Here is a 20910-nt window from a genome sequence, read left to right as displayed (position 1 = left end):
ACCGATCAGCCACAACATTAAAACCACTGGCAGGAGATGTTAATGACATCGAGCATCTTGTGACAGTTCTGCTGGGAAATGTTTGGACCACCTAGACCAGACGAGGCAGCACCTCACCCCATAGCAATGACAATCCTCGATGGTAGTAACCGTCCCCAGCAGGATGCAGCCCGACACATGCTGCGTTTCCATTACCCCTGGAGATGGACAAAACCGAAATATCGCAATAAAAACTGGTAATGGAAACGCCTACGTTTCGAAAAACCTCTCAAATATCACTAAAACACTTTAACACTCTCATGAGGTGTTTTTTCAGACGTATATGTACACACACACACACACATATACACACACATATATATATAAGTTTATCGAAAGAGTACTTTTTTCACCAGAGTCACTGGAGATGACGCAGGGGGTCATGTGACCAGCTCATTTGAAGTCCTCACAGTGAATTTCCTCACAGTGAAGTCTCAGAATTACGGGATATCAGGAGACGAGACTTCACAAGAGTCTTGGCTTTATGAAAACACCTTTCAATGGAAACATGTACAAAGCTTTATCGAAATTTCAGAAATATCGCTTTTATTTAGTGAAAAACTGTAATGGAAACGCAGCTACAGACACACACAAAATAAGTCCAGGAACAACACAATAAACATGAAGAACAGCACAAGGTGTTGACCTGGCCTCCAAATTCACTAGGTCCCAAACTCATCAAGTATCTGTGGGATGATCAGTGGAGACCTACATAATACCAGGAAGTTGGTCGTAATATTATGCCTGATCGGTGTCTGTAACACATGATTTCTTTTTGCTTTTGTAATTTTAAACCTTTCCCACTTGCTGAGCTGCAGTAACTGAGTCTCTCCTGTAAAGCATGTCTCTCACAACCGTGCAAAACAACATGATGTTGACCATGAGCAACATCTCACATCCAGCACCCAATGTACGGCTGCTACGAATGTCTGCTCTTACGTACAGTAATGCAAAGGCTATTCTCACGTAAAATAAGTTGACCCCCTCTGCACCGACCATGAACGTGATCTCATTCACGGTCCTTCCTTTTGTCCGGATTACCTTCATATAACTCGGAGCGGAAAATGGAAGAAAATCACAGAGGACATAAAGATTTCACCTGGTTCGAAGGCGGCAAAGTGCTTCATGGGGTAGTTTTCAAAAGTGCGTTTTATGTCGAACACACACACAACCTGAGCTGCTGTGGTTTTTCTGTATCTAGCATTGTGGGTTGTTGCTGTGTTTTTTCTTTTTTTTTTTTTTTTTTTACTGGGCATGGGTATAACAGGGTCTGCGCTGACCCTGACAGTAAAAGAACAGCCTTTAATAACAGATGTCTAACTCTGCGGGGAGCTTCTGTTTGATTTCATTGCTTGAGGCAAAGCTGTCTGAATATTACCCAAACTCCCCCTGTGCCGTGGCAGGAAGCTCAATCTCGCTGTCTTCGCTCTTCATATTTTTATTGGCAGCAGGAGGACAGGGGTTGTGGGTGAGCATGGGTGTGCATCTGTGTGCTTGAGATGCATGACTTGAAAGAGGTCTGGGCGGAGGAAGGTGATGCACTGCTGCTAAGGGTTAGACGCGCGTGTGCCTGCGCATGTGTGTGCCGAATGTTAGGAAGTCTTTCTCACTAACCAAGACGGCTGAGTGGTCAGAATAAAAACATTTCTCGGCTGTCCCCTGACCGCAGAGGTCAGGCATTGCTGTGAAAACTCCTGTCCTCCGGCGGAGACGCTGTCAAGACCCGAGCGTGGCTGGCTAGCCGGCCCGGCCTCATAACAACACTGCTGATTTGTAGCAAACTCCCCAACCTCAATCGCCTCATCAATCAAGGCTGCAGCCCCGCTGATGGAAACACAAGCACTCAGAGATCCTATGCCCTCTCATGCGATACACATGGCATTATTGCGCTCGTATTTTATTTATGCCCACTAACAGTTTTACGTCCCAGACCTTGGGGATGATAATGTCCATGTAGCTATAATTCTAACGCGATTTCGAAGGAGAAATCAAAAAAAAAAAAAAAACTGCTGCGTCTGCCAGGGAATCATCCAGAAACTCTAGAACAATTAGTATTTGTGTGTAACAGAGTGGTTAATGGGCTCTTTATGGCTGATCAATAGCATGGAGATGTATAGAAGTGCACGGGTGTGTATTCCTGCGTGCGCTGGGCTGCACTGCAGTGGATGATTAGTTTGGTATTTTTACGTATAGAAGTCATTAACAACGTAGTATTTTTAAGACAAAATAATTGCCTGTAATTATTTCCGGTTAATTGACTGCGACTAATTGTAGTACGAGGTGCTAGAAAGATTTTAGAGGTCGTGAAAAAGTTCTGTTTCAGTCGTGTTCATGTGGATCGGTGCTTAGAACTAGTGGCGGTGCAGGATGGTGTTTGCAGGGAGCGATGCCACGTCGGGACATTTTCATGCACGTTCAAAAATACACGTTGAACTAAATTTGGGTTGTCTTCGGATCATTTTGCTTTTTAAAGGGTAAATTAAAGTGTAATTACCAAAGCAATTTACGCCTTCCAACTTTGAAGAAGAAAGGACCTTGTGAGAGTACTGGTCTGCAGCAGTTTGAGGGGCTCGAGAAACTTGGAAGGCGTAAATTGCTTTGGTAATTAAAACTCTTGCAGAGAAAGGAGTTCCGCGTCTGTTCTCTAGGCTACACGAGCGTAAGCAATCTGGGTGGTTAAGGTGAGCGTCTAAACCTCGGTTTTTGAACAGCTTTCGAGATCGGTGTAAACCGGCAGTTGTGTCTGACAACGCTGTCTCCAGGCTTCAGAGATTCCCACAAGACCTCTAGGTTCGTTTAATAATCTAAGACATTATGGAGCAGAAGAACACGGCGGAGATAAAACACCTGCTTTGTTATCAATACAAGGCAGGAAATCACTTAGCTCGGGGACTACCAATGAGACAGGGGAACCGAACGCCGCATTCATCTTTGCGTTGTCGTGACTCCCAGACCTTATCCATGCTGAGACTGTGAAAAGGCTTCACTTCGCACAAGCAAATTTCAGTCTAGTATTTAAATGTTAAATATTTAATTTCAGTCCAGCTAAATTAATAACGCACGAAAGACTAGTTTTGATTGCGCTGATGTGTCTGTTAGATAGGTAATAACGGTTCTAGTGGTCGCGCCTATAATCATCCTGTCTCGATGCCAGTCAGTGCAACTGAAAACAAGTGTGCATGATCACAGCTTTCACTGGTAAAAATATTGTTTCCATGTCAGTGTTAATTGCATTCTATTACAATTCACGTGCTCCTCTGTGTACGCGAGTGTGTTCACAGGGAATCCGTGATAATGATCAAGTAATTTTCTCTTGTCTTACTTGGGCATCTTTGGTTCACCCCTACTTCAGCAGATGGTACATTCCATGTAATGCTACGGTCCGTGAACCCTGGGGGTTCGCGGAGGTACTGCAGGGGAATCATAAGATCTTTGGTTGATAAGGCATTTTTTTTATACTTTTTTAAAAGAGCGTCTATTCAGTTCCCAGGTGAAATCCCATGTACGTACGTATGTTTATGTCAGGTATGTTTATGATTACAGCAGGAGCACGGCCAACCTGCTGTTGCACATTATTAAATTAAAGAAATGAATATTTGAACCTGTGCATTATTGGAATAGCATAATATTCAATGCAAAATGATGATGATAATCTGTATAAACAGCATTAATATAGAACACATACACACGATATAGTAGGTAGGGGGTCCCTACTTAATCTCTCCATCAGTTTGGGGGTCCGTGGCCTGAAAAATGCTTTAAAATGACAGAATTCAAATTCAGGAGGTATTTTAATGCCACTCCAGCGCATGAAAATGGAACAAACTAATCCCAGTCCTGACTTTTTTTTTTTTCCCCAAGTACTCTGTCAGCTTTTTAATTTCTTGTTTGGTCTACCAGGTCTGGAGACAGCAAAAAAAAAAAAAAAAAAAAAAAGTAAAAAAGTCTGTTTTCGTCTGAGGATTTACTTCAGTTCCCCGCCATGCCGGGCAGCTTGAGTACACTTGATTTGTGTTGAGCTGTTTGCTGAAAATGGCTGCCGTTGGCGAAACAGGTTGGCGAGAGTTTTGAGACTCAGTCTAAATATAAGGAGAGCTAAAATAGATTATTTTCAAAGTCCTGCCCTGCCCTGTGAAAGAAAATGAAAAAAATGGAAAGGACACGAATCACTTTAATTGAATTTCAGGACTATTTCACAACCTCCCGAGAGACTTTACTGCTCTGCAATAACAAGCACCTCCTTCGCATTACACACTTACTTAAATCAATGTAGCTGGACAGAGAAAAAAAAAACATTTAAGCTTTCATAAAACCTTATTAAAACGGCGATATGAACTAAATGTGATGCAAAACTATATGATAACAGTCTACTGATCCATGTTTTATTGTGTGTCGCTTTTTAACCAGTTAGGACTGTATTTCTCTCTGGGTTCTGTTCACTAATACTTTCTTCAGTTTCAACTTTTCCTAAGGTCTTATTGCATATGTGCAGCATTTCAGACATCAGTTTTCATTGTCACCTTGTCTCATCACAGTGAGGCAAGATTCCTCTAAGGATTAGGTCAAACGATGAAGGTTATAGTCTCCGTAAAGAAATTTGCCTGAAGCGCGTGCTGTTATATTCTGCTCACATCCTGTTTTTAATAGCACAAAGAGTTGTTCCAGTGCGAAAATATACCAGGTGAATTATCTTGCACCAAATGGCCTCATATATATATTTTAAAAATTAACGGTTATTTCAGAAGACTGTATTTAAGAAAATTTGTATCCTTAAATCTTGATTTCTGGGGATTGCAGTTGGACTCATATTCCTTCTGCTAATTATAAACGGCAGTTGACCTTCTTGGTCCTTTTGCAATATAAAATTATACTTTTCCACAACTTTCAGAGCTGAATCCCTCGTGTTACTTTCCTGCAAACTCATTGTCCTCTTGTCACGCGTTCTCTCAGACCGACCAGTGTTGCCAGAAATTATCGTACCAGAAGCTTAAAATGATTGTATTTTGAGGAAAATTATCGTACATACCCGATTTGATGTTGCTCAGGACCATCTGCTGCAGTAAAACATTACCACAGACTGTGTATAGTATAGCTTATAATGCAGTTTTACCTTTAAATAAACTAATAGAACTAATAGAAAAAAAGCTGCCACTGCACTGAACAGTGAAGATTTGTACTTATTAAATGTGCCCAAATCTCATTCTGAATTTGGTAAACATTGTTTTATGTTCTCTGCACCTGCTACTTCGAACTCCCTGCAGAAAACTTGGATCTTTGGAAATCCATGTGAAAGACCTTGGAGCAGCTTCTTTTCGTACTTGTTTTAATGTAAACTCTGAGTCTTAGTTCTGTTGTTTTTTATCTTCCATGTATTTTATTTGTGTTGTGTGAGTCTCTGTCTGTTTTTAATTGTCGAAACTTTCCTAGGCTGCTGTCTTGGCCAGGCTTCCCTTGGAAAAGAGGCCTTTGTATCTCAATGGGATCGACCTGGTTAAATAAACGCTAAAAAAAAATAAAAAATGAAAAACAGTCCAGAATATCAGTCATATTTAGCCATCTCCTTAATCATCATGTGTCAAGGCTTTGTATCATCAATATTTTGAGCCTTAATCTTTTAAAACATTAGGAATAAACATCAATCAATCCGCTTAAATTACTAAATTTCTTGACAAAGCATGAAGAAAGCTGTTGATGAAAACTGTTTTATGGTTTTATTGTGTTCAAAACGCTTAAATCGAAAATGAAAATCAGATATCCCCACAAACACAAATTCACTTGAGCTGCTGAAACCTTAAACTTTTACAACAAATAAAAGTTTTACAAAAAACTAATCAAAATCACAATCATGTGTCACTTTGAAAAACAACATTTCAAAGGCAAAATCTTATTAGGTCCATACAACATTATATGGTAACCACCCAGTAAAATTGCTATCCTTTCCCTTTTCTAATCTTTTTGTCCCTTGAGCGCAATCATTGTCCATTGTTGTTTGTGCAGGTTGTATCCTGTTTGTGTTTGCTAATAGCCACATATAGCGGGAGAGCATTATTATAAAAAATACGATAATTATCATACGTCTTGCAACACTGACAGCAACACTTGAATTTCTAAGATGGTCCGCTCTAATGAGAGCAGGTTTAAAGCAGCTTGTGATGAGTTGTTTGTGAACGAGTTGGCGACTCTTTCTAGTGAACACGAATCCCGTTGGGGAGAGTCAAATCCATGGGGGTATTGGAAGGACTTTATTTGATTGGCACACCATGCAGCCAATCACATTCAAGGACAGACCACGATCAGATCACACCATTAAACGAAAGAAGGAAGCGGGAAGACGCTCTGTGGAAAAGGTACAGAAATGAGCAAAAAACTTGTTGTATATTTAAAGGTTTGATTAAAACACTGTGTATTTTGTTGCAACATAAAGAGTGAACAAAAATAAGGCTTTACTAAAAGCAGTGAGAGGATGATTTCTTACCCTAACACAAACAATGCATAATTGCTAAATTTGGCTAAAAGAGAAAGGCCTGAGTGATACTAAATGAGGAGCCATGTGGGAGCAGTTTGGGAGCCACGAGAGCCGGCTCTTCTAAAGGAGCCGGGCCAAAAGAGACGAATCTTTGAAAAGTGCCGGACCTCCCATCACTACAAGCTTTTTTAGTACAAAATGGGGTTAAAGCCACAGCTGATGAACAGCAAAGATATCTGCATGTACATTCATGACTCATGCTGCTATAAACGCTGTGAATGCTGAAAAATTTAAATATACATGTCAGTGTATGAAGTACATCTTACAGAGCACACGAAGCCTGATGGGTAATAAATGAATGCAACACGCAGTTAAAAATTAATCTTTTTGTTCCTCTGAAATCTATTGTTTCCCTCGACTTAAACAAAAAGGGGCGTATTTTTTATGTCATTCAAGCTTAGATCATATTGCCTTCTGCTGTGAAGAATGATTTGAACGTCATTGTTAAGGAAGTCTCACGCAACAAACACCACTGTGTAAATATAGTCTATTTCACAGAAGAAATTGTATACATAGCCAAATGTGGATTATAAAAGGCACAAAGGCAGGAGCCATGACCAGTCGCATGCTTGATTTTCTTGAAAGACCTGAACTTGTAGAAGTAATTATGTAATCAGTGCTCATTAAAGACGCCCTCCTTTCTCGTCTTCTTTAAACTTTGACCACGTTTCATGGCTCTAATGGTCTATTATAGGAAATAAAAACAACAGAGGAATGAGCTTTGTTGTTAACATCCTTGAGAACATTGTGTCAACACCACACTGAGAATAGCTGCCACCAACACAACACAAACACTTAATTACTTTATCCATGCAATAAAACTATAGTAAAATGAACGCACCTCCCTCTGGAGTTGTGTTCTCCAATCCACACATATGGCATAACATTAGGGCCACCTTCCTAATAGTGTATAGGCCGCCAAAACAGCTGTGACTTGTCAGGCAAAAGAATGTAGCTAGTGAGGGCCTTTGGGTCCAATCTGTTTCAGGCTTGTTTCAGTGCACCCCACAATTACTTTATCAGTTTGGGATCTAGTGAATCTGGAGGCCAGGTCAACACGGTTTTTCATGTTGTTTTTTTTTTTAGTTGTTCCTAAAACATTTTTGTGTCAAGGAGTCTAATAGCTAAGGTGTGGAGTTGCCTGGTCTTTTCTAGGTAGGTGGTGCATGTTTTAGTAACATCAACATGAATGCCAGGTCCCTAAGTTTCCCAGCAGAACATTGAGCTGTCACAGCTTGGTCAATGTCATTTACTTCTCCTGTCATTGGTCATAATGTTATGCCTGATCCCTGGAAGTAGATGCACTAAGTAATCCTTTCACCTTTACACGGCAGACTTTCCTCAACTGTTCAATGATGAGATGTCTGGCCGGTGTATATTCCATCATACTTATGTGCTGAATGTACCTTTAATTGAAAAAAGAAATGAGTGAGTGCACCATTGAAATTAGAATAATTGACATACTGGTGAAGAGCAGGCATAAGCCTTTAATTCAATAACATGGCAGATTATGGGGGGCTTAAATTCCACCTTGGCTTGGAGTGCTCCCAGCGGGGAATGAATCCACTTGGCCTGAAAAAAATATGTTGATGGGAGAAAAGAGCAGCGTCTAATAATGCCATTACAAACCCCATGAGTACTTATAAGGCATACGAGTGACATCTATGAGACTGTAGTTCCACAGGAATAAAACTCCTGATTTGCTGTGATGGAGAGTAATGCATCATAAAAAATATGCTGTTGCTGTAATGTTTGTCTTTTTTTGAGAAGAGGATAGAAACTTTTTTTGTGTGCATGAAGTGTCATCAAGCCTCTGACTATGGTGTGCTGTTTGTAAAGTTGCACATGTTGAGATAAATACACAATTTCCCCTACATTTAATACTAAAGAAATGAGATATGAATTTTTCAGTTACTTTTTTTAATCACATTTACTAAATGTTAAGTCTAAACGTAAATATTATATCTAAATGTTAAATCTAAATGTAATTCTTAAATCTAAATGTTAAATCTAAATGTAAATGTTAAATCTAAATGTTAAATGCTAAATCTAAATGTAATTCTTAAATCTAAATGTTAAATCTAAATGTTAAATCTAAATGTTAAATGCTAAATCTAAATGTAACAAAAAGTTAAATCTCTCAAACAAGAGTATTCTTTGTTATTAATTCTGTAAGTAAAGTCAATTTTTCTTTCGTGGATGGCGTCAACTTATTTTACAAGACTTTACTGGCAAACACTATGGGATAAAATGATGCAAAAAGTTGCCATTTTTTTTAAAGTATATGGGGCACCATATTTTTATCAGTGCAGTTTTTAGCAAACAAGTCAAATATGTCAATAAGTCAATGCAAATTACATCTAAATGAAGGCACAATAACAACTTTAACTTAGATTTTCAAACACATAAATAAGAGAGCAGCAAAGGCCTTTGTCTGAAGTCACGTTCTGGCCAGTGAGCAAATGTGAATTCCTGAATTCATTCTTTTTGTTCAGTTTTTAAATTCATCACCATCACACATTAGCAGCACACTTTTCACGCTCCATATGTAGCTTATTTTCATATCTGAGATGTCTTTTTTTTTTTTCCTTTTTTCAAAATTTACCGAGTGGCCAGTGAACAAAAAAAAGTAAAGCTGGGAGCTATAAAGCTGAAACAAGTTGTTATAATTCCACTTCATCCCAAAAGGAATTAGCTCTTCTCTGATCTCTCTCTGTCTGAGTGATGTGTGCTTGAGTTTAACCTCCTGTGTGTTTGTGTAGCCTGTCTTTGTGGTAGTGAGGAGGTCAGGCAGCTCAGGCCCTATGTGTTTTTAAACACCTTTAAAGCTGCTTGACATCCTCCCGGATTATATTTTTGAGACGTTAATATCGCATAAATTTGACATCTCCATTATCTGCGTTTTTTACTTTTCTTTACACAGACGTCTCCAGCATCCGACATGGAAGACCTCTACTCCCTGATGTGCAGTCCCTGAGGTTTCTGTCTTTTTTTCCCCCTGTAAAATGAATTTTTATGGAGGGTGTCAAGTTCTGTGAGTTCTTTGCCTTCTAGGCAAACTGGTGATATGAAAATTGACTTGATCTTGGTGGGCTTATTACAACAAATGTGTCAAATAACAGTGGCAATAAATTTTTTCTCTTAAAACTATCTATATGTAAAGTTTATGCTAAATAACTCTTACCTACAACTTATGCATGCACACTGAATCACCAAAGGGAAACAACTGGTATATACACCAACAACATTAAAACCTCTGACAGGAGACAGTTAATAACATTCACCATCTTGTGACATGAAGACATGTACCCCCCATCTACAACAAACCAGGCACCCCCCACCCCATAGCAATGACACTCCTTGATGGCAGCAGCCATCCCCAGCAGGATGCAGCCTGACACCGACACAAAAATGGCGGCTACCAAGGAACAATTCAAAATAAAATGAAAAGCGGTGTGGACCTGGCAACCAAATTCACTAGATCCCAGACACCACAGGACACCCTCAGAAGGCCCACGTCCATTCTCTGATGAATCACAACTGTTTTGGAGAGCTACACAATATTAGGAAGGTAGTCATAATGCTACATGGTGCAGTTGCATTAGGACTTTGCACAAATGAAACTGACATGTGCACATTGTAAAATCAAAGTTTTAAATAAATAAATGTGCTGGGAACATACTGTATGCAGGTTTTTTTAACGCTACTAAACATTTCTAGTCGTCATTCAGGTTTTATTTTTCAGAATCTGACGTCTGATGTCTCTTCCTGTAATGGACAAGCTCTCCTGTTCTCACTATTTCAAGGCCCATATAACCAGCAGTGATACCATGCGTCATCTGAGTTTCCCGTCCAAGAACGGATGAATGTTTTCAGCACCTAAAAGCCGGTCGGTGTAAAAAGCAAGTTTTCCGAAGCACCCAAATTGTCCATAATGGTCTGCGCCTGTTTTTTTTTTTTCTTTCTTATTTTTCCATCTAGATGACTGGCTGAAATTATCAATGTACATGGGCAGAATCGAATAAATGACCTTTCCAAGTAACACAACATCCCTAAAGGGCTTTTCAAGGGCCTGTCAATAAAAACGGCCAACCTTTCATGTGGCTATTATTTCCACAGCTCTCCGTCATTATTCCTGCGTCACATACTGAAGATGTGAGAGGGTGCAAGTGACCTGTGTGTGCTTTGTGTTGTAGCTTAATGTGGTGCTGTGTACGCACAAACTGCTCCCACTCAGTGACAAGCCCACTCAACTTCTCTTTCTTTCATTTTTTTTTTTAATTTCTTTTTGCCTGCACGTGTTTTATCATATATTTTTTAAAGCCATTTAATGCCAGATGTCCCTAAGAGTCTTCTTACTGCCTCTCACTCCTTGTCCAGAACACGGACTCACACAAAAGCTCCACTGTCACAATAAGATAGGTATGTGTGTCTGCGTGAGAGAGAGGCATTTGTCCACGACGCTGTCGCCTATGGGCCTGAGCAAGCACAGATAAAGTCACGACTGAAGTAGTTTCAGAAGCATGGGAAAGTGGAATTTATAAGCTGTCGGCTGGGCATGTCCACACATACGGTACATCAGTCAACTTTGTGGTTTTAAGCTCTCACATATACACCGATCAGCCAAAACATTAAAACCACTGACGAGAGAGGTGAATAACATTGACCATCTTGGGACAATTCATTGTTCTACTGGGAAAACTTTGGACCTGGCATTTCTTCATGTGGATGTTACTTAGACATGTACCACCCACCTACACCAGACCAGGTACCCCCACCCCGTAGCAATGACCTTGACACCAGCAGCTGTCCCCAACAGGACAGACACACACACAAAAAGAAGAAGGCCTCCAAATTCACTAGATCCCAAACTGATCAAGAATCTGTGAGCACAGAGGCCCCTCCCATCAAGCCATATGATCCAAAGTTTTTTGGTAGTAAATGGAGGCACAAGGGAGACCTACACACTGTCTGGTGTGAGGTGGTCATAATGTTATGCCTAAGTATTTCCATTTCACTGTTTCACAAAATTTGATATTTCCATAAAGTACAATTGTGTTTTGTACGTGCTCCATTGAAAACTGTTTTGCGAATGAGCTGTAACTCTCTGTAAATCTTGCGATATCCCATAATTCTCTTAAATTCTCATCACACGAGACTTCACTTGAGGAAATAGAATTCAAATGAACTAGTCACATGACCCCCTGTGTCATCTCCAGTGACGGGGAATTGCAGAAAAAAATTTTCCATTGCTCTTTTGCGATTATATTGATACGTCTGAAAAACCACCTCACGAGAACGTAAAAGTGTTTTACTGATATTTGAGAGTTTTTTTGAAATGTAGGCTTTTCCATTACCAGTTTTTTATTACAATGTTTGGGTTTTGCGCATTTCTAGGAGTAATGGGAACGTTTTATAAGTAATTCTAACCCTAACCCTAACCCTAATGCTTTCTTTACGTATCAGACTGTGAGGCGCAGCGTCAGCGACAGATTCTGTAAATTTTGCTAATACACAGCGGAAACTGGCAGCTACAGGCTAAATGCTCTTAAAATAGTTCAGCACTTTCATGATCAGTTAATCTTTCCATTATTTACTCAATTAATTGATTTGTCTCTGAAATGTCAGAAAGCTACGATAAATGCCTCACACAATTTCCTTTTTGGATAAAGTTTATTTTCAGAGACAAATAGCAAATCATCACAGCCGAGCAGCTGGAAGCACTCAATGTTGCACAGTGAAAATGGACTCAAATGCCATGTCGATAATTGCTATAGCTGCAGAGCGTTTTTCTGTAAATCCAATAATCAATTAATTGACTAATTGTTTCAGCCCTGGGGACTCTGATTACCAACGGAACAGTGGATTAAAACCCACATGAAATTATTACAGACGACTGCTCTGTTCTCTCTCTCTACATAAATCATATTTTTTTTTTTTTGTCCTTTGGGAAATTTAGTGAGATCCCTCTGGGAGATGTTTATACCGCCTGAACACGTACAGTTGGCCTCTCCTTAAAACTAAACTAAGAAGGTTTCAGGAGAGAAACCTGGGCACCGGGAGGAGAGGTCAAAACAGTAGAACAGGATGCATTAAAGATTCAAGTGTCTCTGCGTACGAATGGGTGAGTCAGAGAAATGTGGAACGCCGCGGAGAAGAAGACATAGGGAAAGCTGCCCATTTTACCTGCATCTCTATATGTGGATAACATGTGTCCATATTTTATGCACTTGTACGTAAGTGGATTAAAGTTTAAAAGAAAAAGAAATGTGTCACTCCAGAACATTTGTCACCAACGACAGACTGAAGGTCTCAATTTAATCACCATTCAAATGCTGTGGAAGGACGCGAAGATAGAAAAGCTGCTGTGGATGTGCACAACTTCCCAAAAAAGACTGTTAGATAAGCACGATGCGCCTCACAGTCGGTCTTGTCAATGGGAAATTACACAAGTTGCAGTATTAAGAACAAACTAGACAGTTTTGGTAGAACTTGCTCTTCCGAGTATTTCTTCTTCTTCTACTTCTTCTTCTTCTTCTTCTTCTTCAAAGCTTCTTGATTTCCCCCCAGACCACATATTGTCCACCTCCTGATAAGATAACACAAGTAAACACAAAATGCAGTTTTTCAATGATGGTTTTTATTATTATGGGGGAAAAAAATCCAAACTTACATGGCCCTGTGTAAAAAAGTCGTTGCCTCTACTGTTTAAAACTAACTTTACTGTAGTTGATATCAACTGAGTTCAGTTCACTTAAAAAGGACCTGTTCGACAAAGTGAAATAGACCAAAAGATCCTGGGTTAGACATCACGTTAAGATCCGAAGAAATTCAGGAACAAAATAGAAAGAAAGTAGAACAATCAGTCTGGAAAAGTTTCTAAAGCTTTGGGCTTCCAGCGAACCACAGTGAGAGCCATTATCAGAGTGGTGAACCTTCCCAGGAGTGACCGGACAACAAAAATTACCCCAAGAGCTCAGCAATGACTCATCCAAGAGGTCGCAAAAGACCCCACAACAACAATCCAAAGAACTGCAGGCCTCACTTGGCTCAGCTAAGGTCAGTGTTCATGTCTCCACCATAAGAACGAGACTGGGCAAAAATGGCCTCATGGCAGAGTTCAAAGACCAAAACCACCAGCGAGCAGAAAGAACATAACGGCTCATCTCAGTTTGGTCAGAAAACATCTTGATGATCCCCAAGACTTTTGGGAAAATACTCTGTGGAGGTGTGTGTCTCATTGCATCCGGCGTAAAAGTAACACAGCATTTCAGAAAAAGAACATCATAGCAACAGTAAAATCTGATGGTGGTCTAAAATGCTACCACGAATTTTGTTGTCAACCAAAAAATCCTGAAAGAGAATGTCTGACCAACTGTCCGTGACCTCAAGCTGAAGCGAACTTGGGTTCTGCATCAGGATAATGATCCAACAACACACCAGCAAGTCCACCTCTGAATGGCTGAAGAAAAACTAAATGAATGCTATTGAGATAATGTGGCACGACCTTAAAAAAACAGTTCATGCTCAAAAATCCTCCAATGTGGTTGAATTACAACAATTCTGCAAAGATGACTGGGCCAAAATTTCCTCCTCAGGGCAGGAAAAGACTTAGTGCAAGTATTTGTAAACGCTTGATTGCAGTTGTTGCTGCTAAGGGTGGTCCAACCAGTTATTAAGTTTAGGGGGTAATCACCGACGGCCACGTCGGTTTTGATTTTGTTTTCCCTTAATACAAAACATTCATGTAAAAACTGCATTTTGTGTTTACTTGTGTTATCTTTGACTAATATGTAATGATGATCTGAAACATTCAAATGTGACAAACGTGCAAAAAAATAAGAAAGCAGGAAGGGGGCCAACACTTTTTCACACCACCTTAGATTCCCATTATGATAAGCTCCCCCTCCTCCCCCATTACTTCCCCTTGACACTTGTTATCTGACACCACCTCGCAGTTTTACAACTCCCACAGCTCACGGCCCGCGTGGCAGTCAAAACAGAATCTACTGCAGGTTTAATTTCAGGGTAGTCATTCATGAAAAGAATATGCATAACACGTTTGATCAAATCACTATATAATAACCCCTCCCAGATGTTTCTTCAGGCAGCTGCCGTATTTTCAGGATAGGACACCACCGCATTTGCATATTTGATGGCAAGAGATATTGGCGTTCCCTCAGTGTGACAGTGTTTAATGTTGTATTTTGACAAGATTTCAAATCAAATATAATAGGAGTATAATAGAAATTCACGGAAGTCGATCTCGGTTTAGAAGCGGCTTATTGTTACGTCTTAAATGTAGCTCGGACAAAGAATCTAAATGAAAAACAATGCACTCGGAGAGACATCCGAAATCTCCTCCATATATATATATGCACTGATGTTATAGATCTGATGTCTACATGTCCTTTTATATTCAGTATATTACCAGGCAGTGAATGGGTGAGAAAAACCAAATGACATCAGAAATCTCACATAGAAAGGATTGTGAAGATCCCCGTGAGGCAAAAAAAAAAAAAAAAAAAAAAAAAAAAAAAGGGGGACTGAAGCCTTCAAGAAGACATGTGACCTAGTTGGCTTAACCTGCCTTTGTTCAAGTTTGGTCTCAGAGCCAGCTGTGACACGTCTGCCGCTGTCAGCTGGAATCATGGGATGGCGGGCAGACGGAGGGCGAGGAAAACAGTCTTGCGGTGTACGCGCCGCGTGCTCTTCCCCAGCTTGCAGACGGAGACGCCGGCTTTAAGTGCTGCGCGTCTGTGTGCACAAGGGAACACGGGGACCATATGCACGGTAATGCTGGAAGACAAGCGGGAGGAAGGCCGCTCGACTCCGCTCACTTGGCTACTGTAGTCGAAGATGGCACCTGTAGGCAGAGGGTCACAGTGCACACACATACACACACATACACGTGCTGTGTACTCTTCATTGGAATTCATGGTGGTGTACGGACTCTCATTTGAATGTTTTCCTCACACGGGAGTAGGTTGAAGCTTAACTTGTCCGCCCGGTGTGTCAGTAATATATATGAAAGAAAAGTAAAGCCAATCCTCCAAAACATCCAAAAATCCACAAATTCTTAACTTTCTCGACTTCTTCTTCTTCTTTTTTTTTCTAAATCCCTATATGACTAAGAAAATAGAGCCTTTAGGGACTTAACGCTGAAATGCTTTGTAAGCTAAGACCATTGTGTTATTTCAGTTCTCTGCAAATTGCTTTTGTGCATTGAAAATATTCATCAGTTCAATGTCAGGGATTGTTTTTGCTGGCCTCGAGTCTCTTTCCAATCACCGGCTGGGTGTTTTACAGTGATATTATGTTCCTTATCTGTCATGACTTTTCAAGACAGTACAAGTGGTACTGTAAATGAGCCCGGTTTCTTCTCTCCAGCGAGACAAAGCTTCTGGCTTTAATTGGAGCTCACTTTATAAGGAATAAAGCAACCGGCAGTCACTGTGCCTTTAGTCACTGCAGGCGATGCACTGTATGTGGATTTTTATTTCACAGAGAGCTTAATGCTCCCTAGTCACTAGTCACTTCTAAATAATATTTAAATGGAGGGTTGACAACACGGCAGCAAAGCTAGATGACAGAATGGCTGACTGGTGGAAATGTAATTTGAACAACTTTGATAAGGGATGAAGAACAATGACACCAATGTGTGGTTAATCCAATCCGACCTCTTCAGAAAAATGATACCAGCACTTGTCAATTTTTTTTTTATTTTGAATGCGATTGAAAAGACCAGTGTTTATAAAGCTTTATAACCCCCTGCAGTGGAGGGAATAACTGCATGTAGACTCGTTACCATGGCAGCTAAGAAGCTTGTTGCAGATCTGAATAAAGGCCCTGTAACCTACACGGATCAGCCACAACACGATGACAGGAGAAGTTAATAACAGTGACCATGTCCTGACAATTCAGTTTTCTGCTCAAACTTCTGGACCTGGCATTCATCTGGATGTTACTTAGATATGTAGCACCAACCTAGACCAGACCAGGCACCCACACCACATAGAAATGACACGCCTTGATGGCAGCAGCCATCATCAGCTTAAAAAAACATGAAGCACAGCACAAGGTGTTGACCTGGGTTCCAAATCCACTAGATCTCAAACTGATCAAGATTCTGTGAGGATGACCCACAGAGGCCCCCAACCCTCAGCCCATGGGACCCAAAGAAGGTCCTTCGCAACAACATTGAGTTGCCAGACACCACAGGACAGAAAAGTAAAACCACCGCAGTCCAGTCACGTTCAAAGGTGTTTACTCATCTTTTTTTTTATTTTTTAAATTTTTTTTTAATGAAACATGTCCCGTAATGGAATAAAAAAATCGAATCTGATAAGAATTTTGTTTGGCAATAAACCAATCCTGTGCATTTTGTATGAGAAAATGTTTGGTCCAAATTCTTAACTTATAATTTTAGCTATTCCAAGAAAAACTTAGCACTTGTCACATTAGGAAACCATTTAAACACAGATTTAACAGATTCCTGGATACTGATATTGTGAAATAACTCATATTCACTTCATATACTTGTACATATTTTTGGACTCACCATCTGCAATAATTTCCCACTGTGCAATACCCCATATTCAACGTTATTATAGAGAACCAACTCAGGACATATGCTAACTTATACTTGTACATAGTTATATATATATATATATATATGCATATATATATACATGTTTTTTATAGTGATGCATGTATTCTTATTATAATTGCCTACTTATTCTTAAATATTCTTATTGCCTACATTGCTCTTTGTTCTAAACACTGGTACAAAGTAATTTCCTCCTGGGATCAATCAAGTAATTCTGATTCTAATTCTCTGTTTACACCCAGTGTGTACAGATATGCACCATAACCTGTCCAGTGGCTTCATTACGCTCACCCTTCAGATGCTTTTTGACTCAGTTAATAGTGATAAGTATTAATATTATATTATTCCTGCATATTAGCTGCTACTTGCAGACTGGGATGGGTGGGAATAAAGTAATGATACGGAGAAAGCGTAAGCATCATGTTACAGTCAACAGGAGCATGGGAGACAGAGAAACACTTCAAGAGCAACGAGCCTAAGTTCAGTGAATGAGTGAGTAGAGGGTGAGTAGAGGGTGAGTAAAGGGTGAGTAGAGGGTGAGTAGCAAAGACGACCAGAGGAGCCGGGGTTGGAGATATTCCCCAGAGTAGCTGAGGGCAAGTGGTAGCAGCAGCGAAATCAACAATCGGCTGCATGTTCAGGTCGACCTGTTTATTGCCCGCTGTACCTATCAAATGCTCAGTTGATCAACATGAACTGAATGTTACATGAACCAAACACGCGGAACTGAATACCATACGAAACGAAATGCATGTCCTTACTCTGGGTGCAGACAGATGGAATGAAACTATTACTGTTTTCACAGTCACTATTTTATGACTTAAAAATGCTTCTGTAGTGAAAGAATGTTTTTTTTTAAAGAAATTATTAATATATATATACACTATATGAGGAGTAGTTGCTCCATAAATAATTTTTTTGAAAATAAAATCCAGTGTATACTTATTTAAATATATAACAAAATGTTTAAACAGTAGAAGATTGTCATTGTAGGTTGTAATACATGTTAATAATAACATTACTGTACTATATGGACTTATCACAATGTGTTTTCCACCTGTTAAGTATCTATGATATCTTTTAGGAAGAATATATCGTTTACTGTCTGAAAAGAAATTAATACTGATTCTTTTTAATTTTTACTTAATAAATAACATTAAACATGGTTTCAGAGTAGCCTTGTACTATATAACTCAATAACAGTCCATTAGAGTTGGAATTCACACAGTTCACTTCTATGTTCACATATTGTTGCTATACAGCAACAAATTCATTGTAGCATTTTACAAAAAATAAATGACTGTAACGTCGCATTATAGTTGGTTGAAATTCTAAAGATTAAATGTTAATTTACCTTAAATAACTCTTTATTTTTTAAGGAATTCTTCCTAAATATTGGAATATTGGAATGTGTCAAGTCTCGCTGACCTCAAATCATGACCCAGGTATACATGAAATAAAATGTCCCTTTAATGTAACATCCTCACATATTTGTAGTTTCAAAGTGAAAAAACATTTTCTTTTTATGATTAAAGAGCAAAAACCTGAATTTTATATCACTACCTTTTTACCTAAAACTGAGATGGGGTAATTGTTGCCATGTGGCACTTGGCTCTTTTAGTAAAAGTCTGTAAAGATCTACAAAAGGTGGTTTTTAGGTTTTTAATGAGTACAGTGAGCTCCTCTGGAGATAAAGTATAGGCTGTGTTCCCAAGTGTTATCGAGCCTCCTATTATATTCTTCTGTACCTGTCATAAGACAAAGTCGACACATTAACACCATCATTTGCTTTTTTTTTTTGTGCTTTTCCCCATGTGTAAATATTCCAACACAGGTTTGTGATTGGTCCTTTTATCCCTCTATACCAGAAAGATGATGGATGCTACACAAGACTTTGCCATTAGCACAGTTATCTTATTATTAATGTGTCGGGAAAAAGAAAAAATGATAATGTGCATTTAAATGGTATGTGTGCATAAAATCAGCATCCAGGAAAAACATAATCAAAGAAGTCTTCTAACCGACCGGAAAGATTTTTAAAATTGCAACTGAAGTTTTGACTTTTGCTACGATGTGGACAATAATTACACTGATGGCTCCCCAGTTGAAGTGAAATGCCCTCCTTGCATCTCAGCTTTCACTTTGCTGAAAAATGCCTGTGGTGGTTTTGATTCTTGAGATGTACTGTACATTGCTGTGATTTCAAACGAGTGGGAGACTGGCTGTTCCCAGAGCAAAGCCAGAGCTGACTCAGGCGCTCTAACCCCTTCGCCCCAAATCACACAGCAGTGTTATCTGCCAGAGGATACAATCAAGGAAACACATCAAAGTTCACTCTCTGGAGCTGCTCTCCTCACATTGCACGCCTGCAACATCGTCCAGTGTGTGTGAACGCTAACGCATCCATCCGATCGCTCTCTAATTGCACATGAATACTCTGCAGCGTGACTCATAATGAAAGAGCAATTAGGTCGTGGTTATTGGCTTTGAATCAGGCGGAGCTCTGACTTTTATGCAACGACGTCGCTTTCGCCGTCTGCGGGACAAACGTGTGCTGGTTCGTCTGAGCGAACGGCCGGATCCTCGGTGGGGATCCTGTACCCTCCTCTGCTTCTTCTCGTCGTATATTTTAACTTTCCATTCACACCACATCCTTCCTGCTCCTATTAGAGGCGTAGCCATGTGTGACGTCGGTCGGGACATATTCCCATGCCTGGGCCCGGGTCCAGGGCCAGCGTGCGTTTCACTCCTCTCCGCGTGCGACACCGTGTTTGTGTGCGCGTGCATGCGTGAACGTGTTTCCCCGCTCAGCTTGACGACATCCTCGCGCTGTGTGTAATCTCTGATAATGATGTTGTCGCAGGAATTTGAACGCGCGTCGGTGCCGCGGCGCCCTTCGTCTCGGGGGCCACCTCGGCCCCTCCGTCCAAACCGGGAGTCCGGTTTCACCCAAGTCTCATTAATCCCCGCGAGCTCGACATGCATATTAATGAAACCATTAAGTCATTTATTCACCAGCTGATTTACATTGCAGAGCAGAGCCGCCCTAAATCAAAGAGATTTCAGAACATTTTTGCAAGATTCGCAAATTAGACGAGACAAGCTGTTTATTTCTCGAGCAATGCCGCAGCTTTTGGCCCTAAACTTCGTTTTAATCTTAATTCCTTCATTAAGCAAATTGAACAGTAGCTGCCTCCACACTAGTGCAATTTGCCGAACATGTTCAGAAAAAAACGTTGCACGTTTGCATGTGAGAGCGTGCATTAAATACGGCCTCGGAACAAATCAACATATTCATAAGCAACATAGGCGCACAAACAATATGTACCCCCTCCCCGCCCCCCCTCGCATATTAATCTTCTCCTCGGCTGGCACTCACTAAAACGTTATCTACTTGTCTGGTTGTCTGTGGCCTCGAGGGAGGAGTGTGCATGTGGCAGAGCCTGGCGGAGCAGAGTAGGACAGAGTCGGGATTTGTATGCGACAGGAGGCACCTTTAGGAGGAGAATGTCTGGTCTGTCTGACGCTCAGTGATTCTCAGCGGGTCGGGAGCAGAAGCTCGCTCGGTTGGAGGAAAAGACTTATGAGGCTTATTGATCACAGGCCCATATGGGGTTGGACGGGGTGGGGCGGCGTGTCTCCCTTTGAACAAAACTGAGCTTTTGGTGATATCAGGGTTGCAACAGGTGAGATAACAAAAGAATAAATCTGCATTAGAGAGTGAATTAAAAAGATA

Source organism: Mugil cephalus, chromosome 3, assembly GCF_022458985.1.
Source record: "Mugil cephalus isolate CIBA_MC_2020 chromosome 3, CIBA_Mcephalus_1.1, whole genome shotgun sequence".
Taxonomy (NCBI): Eukaryota; Metazoa; Chordata; class Actinopteri; order Mugiliformes; family Mugilidae; genus Mugil; species Mugil cephalus.
This window is presented reverse-complemented; position numbering follows the sequence as displayed.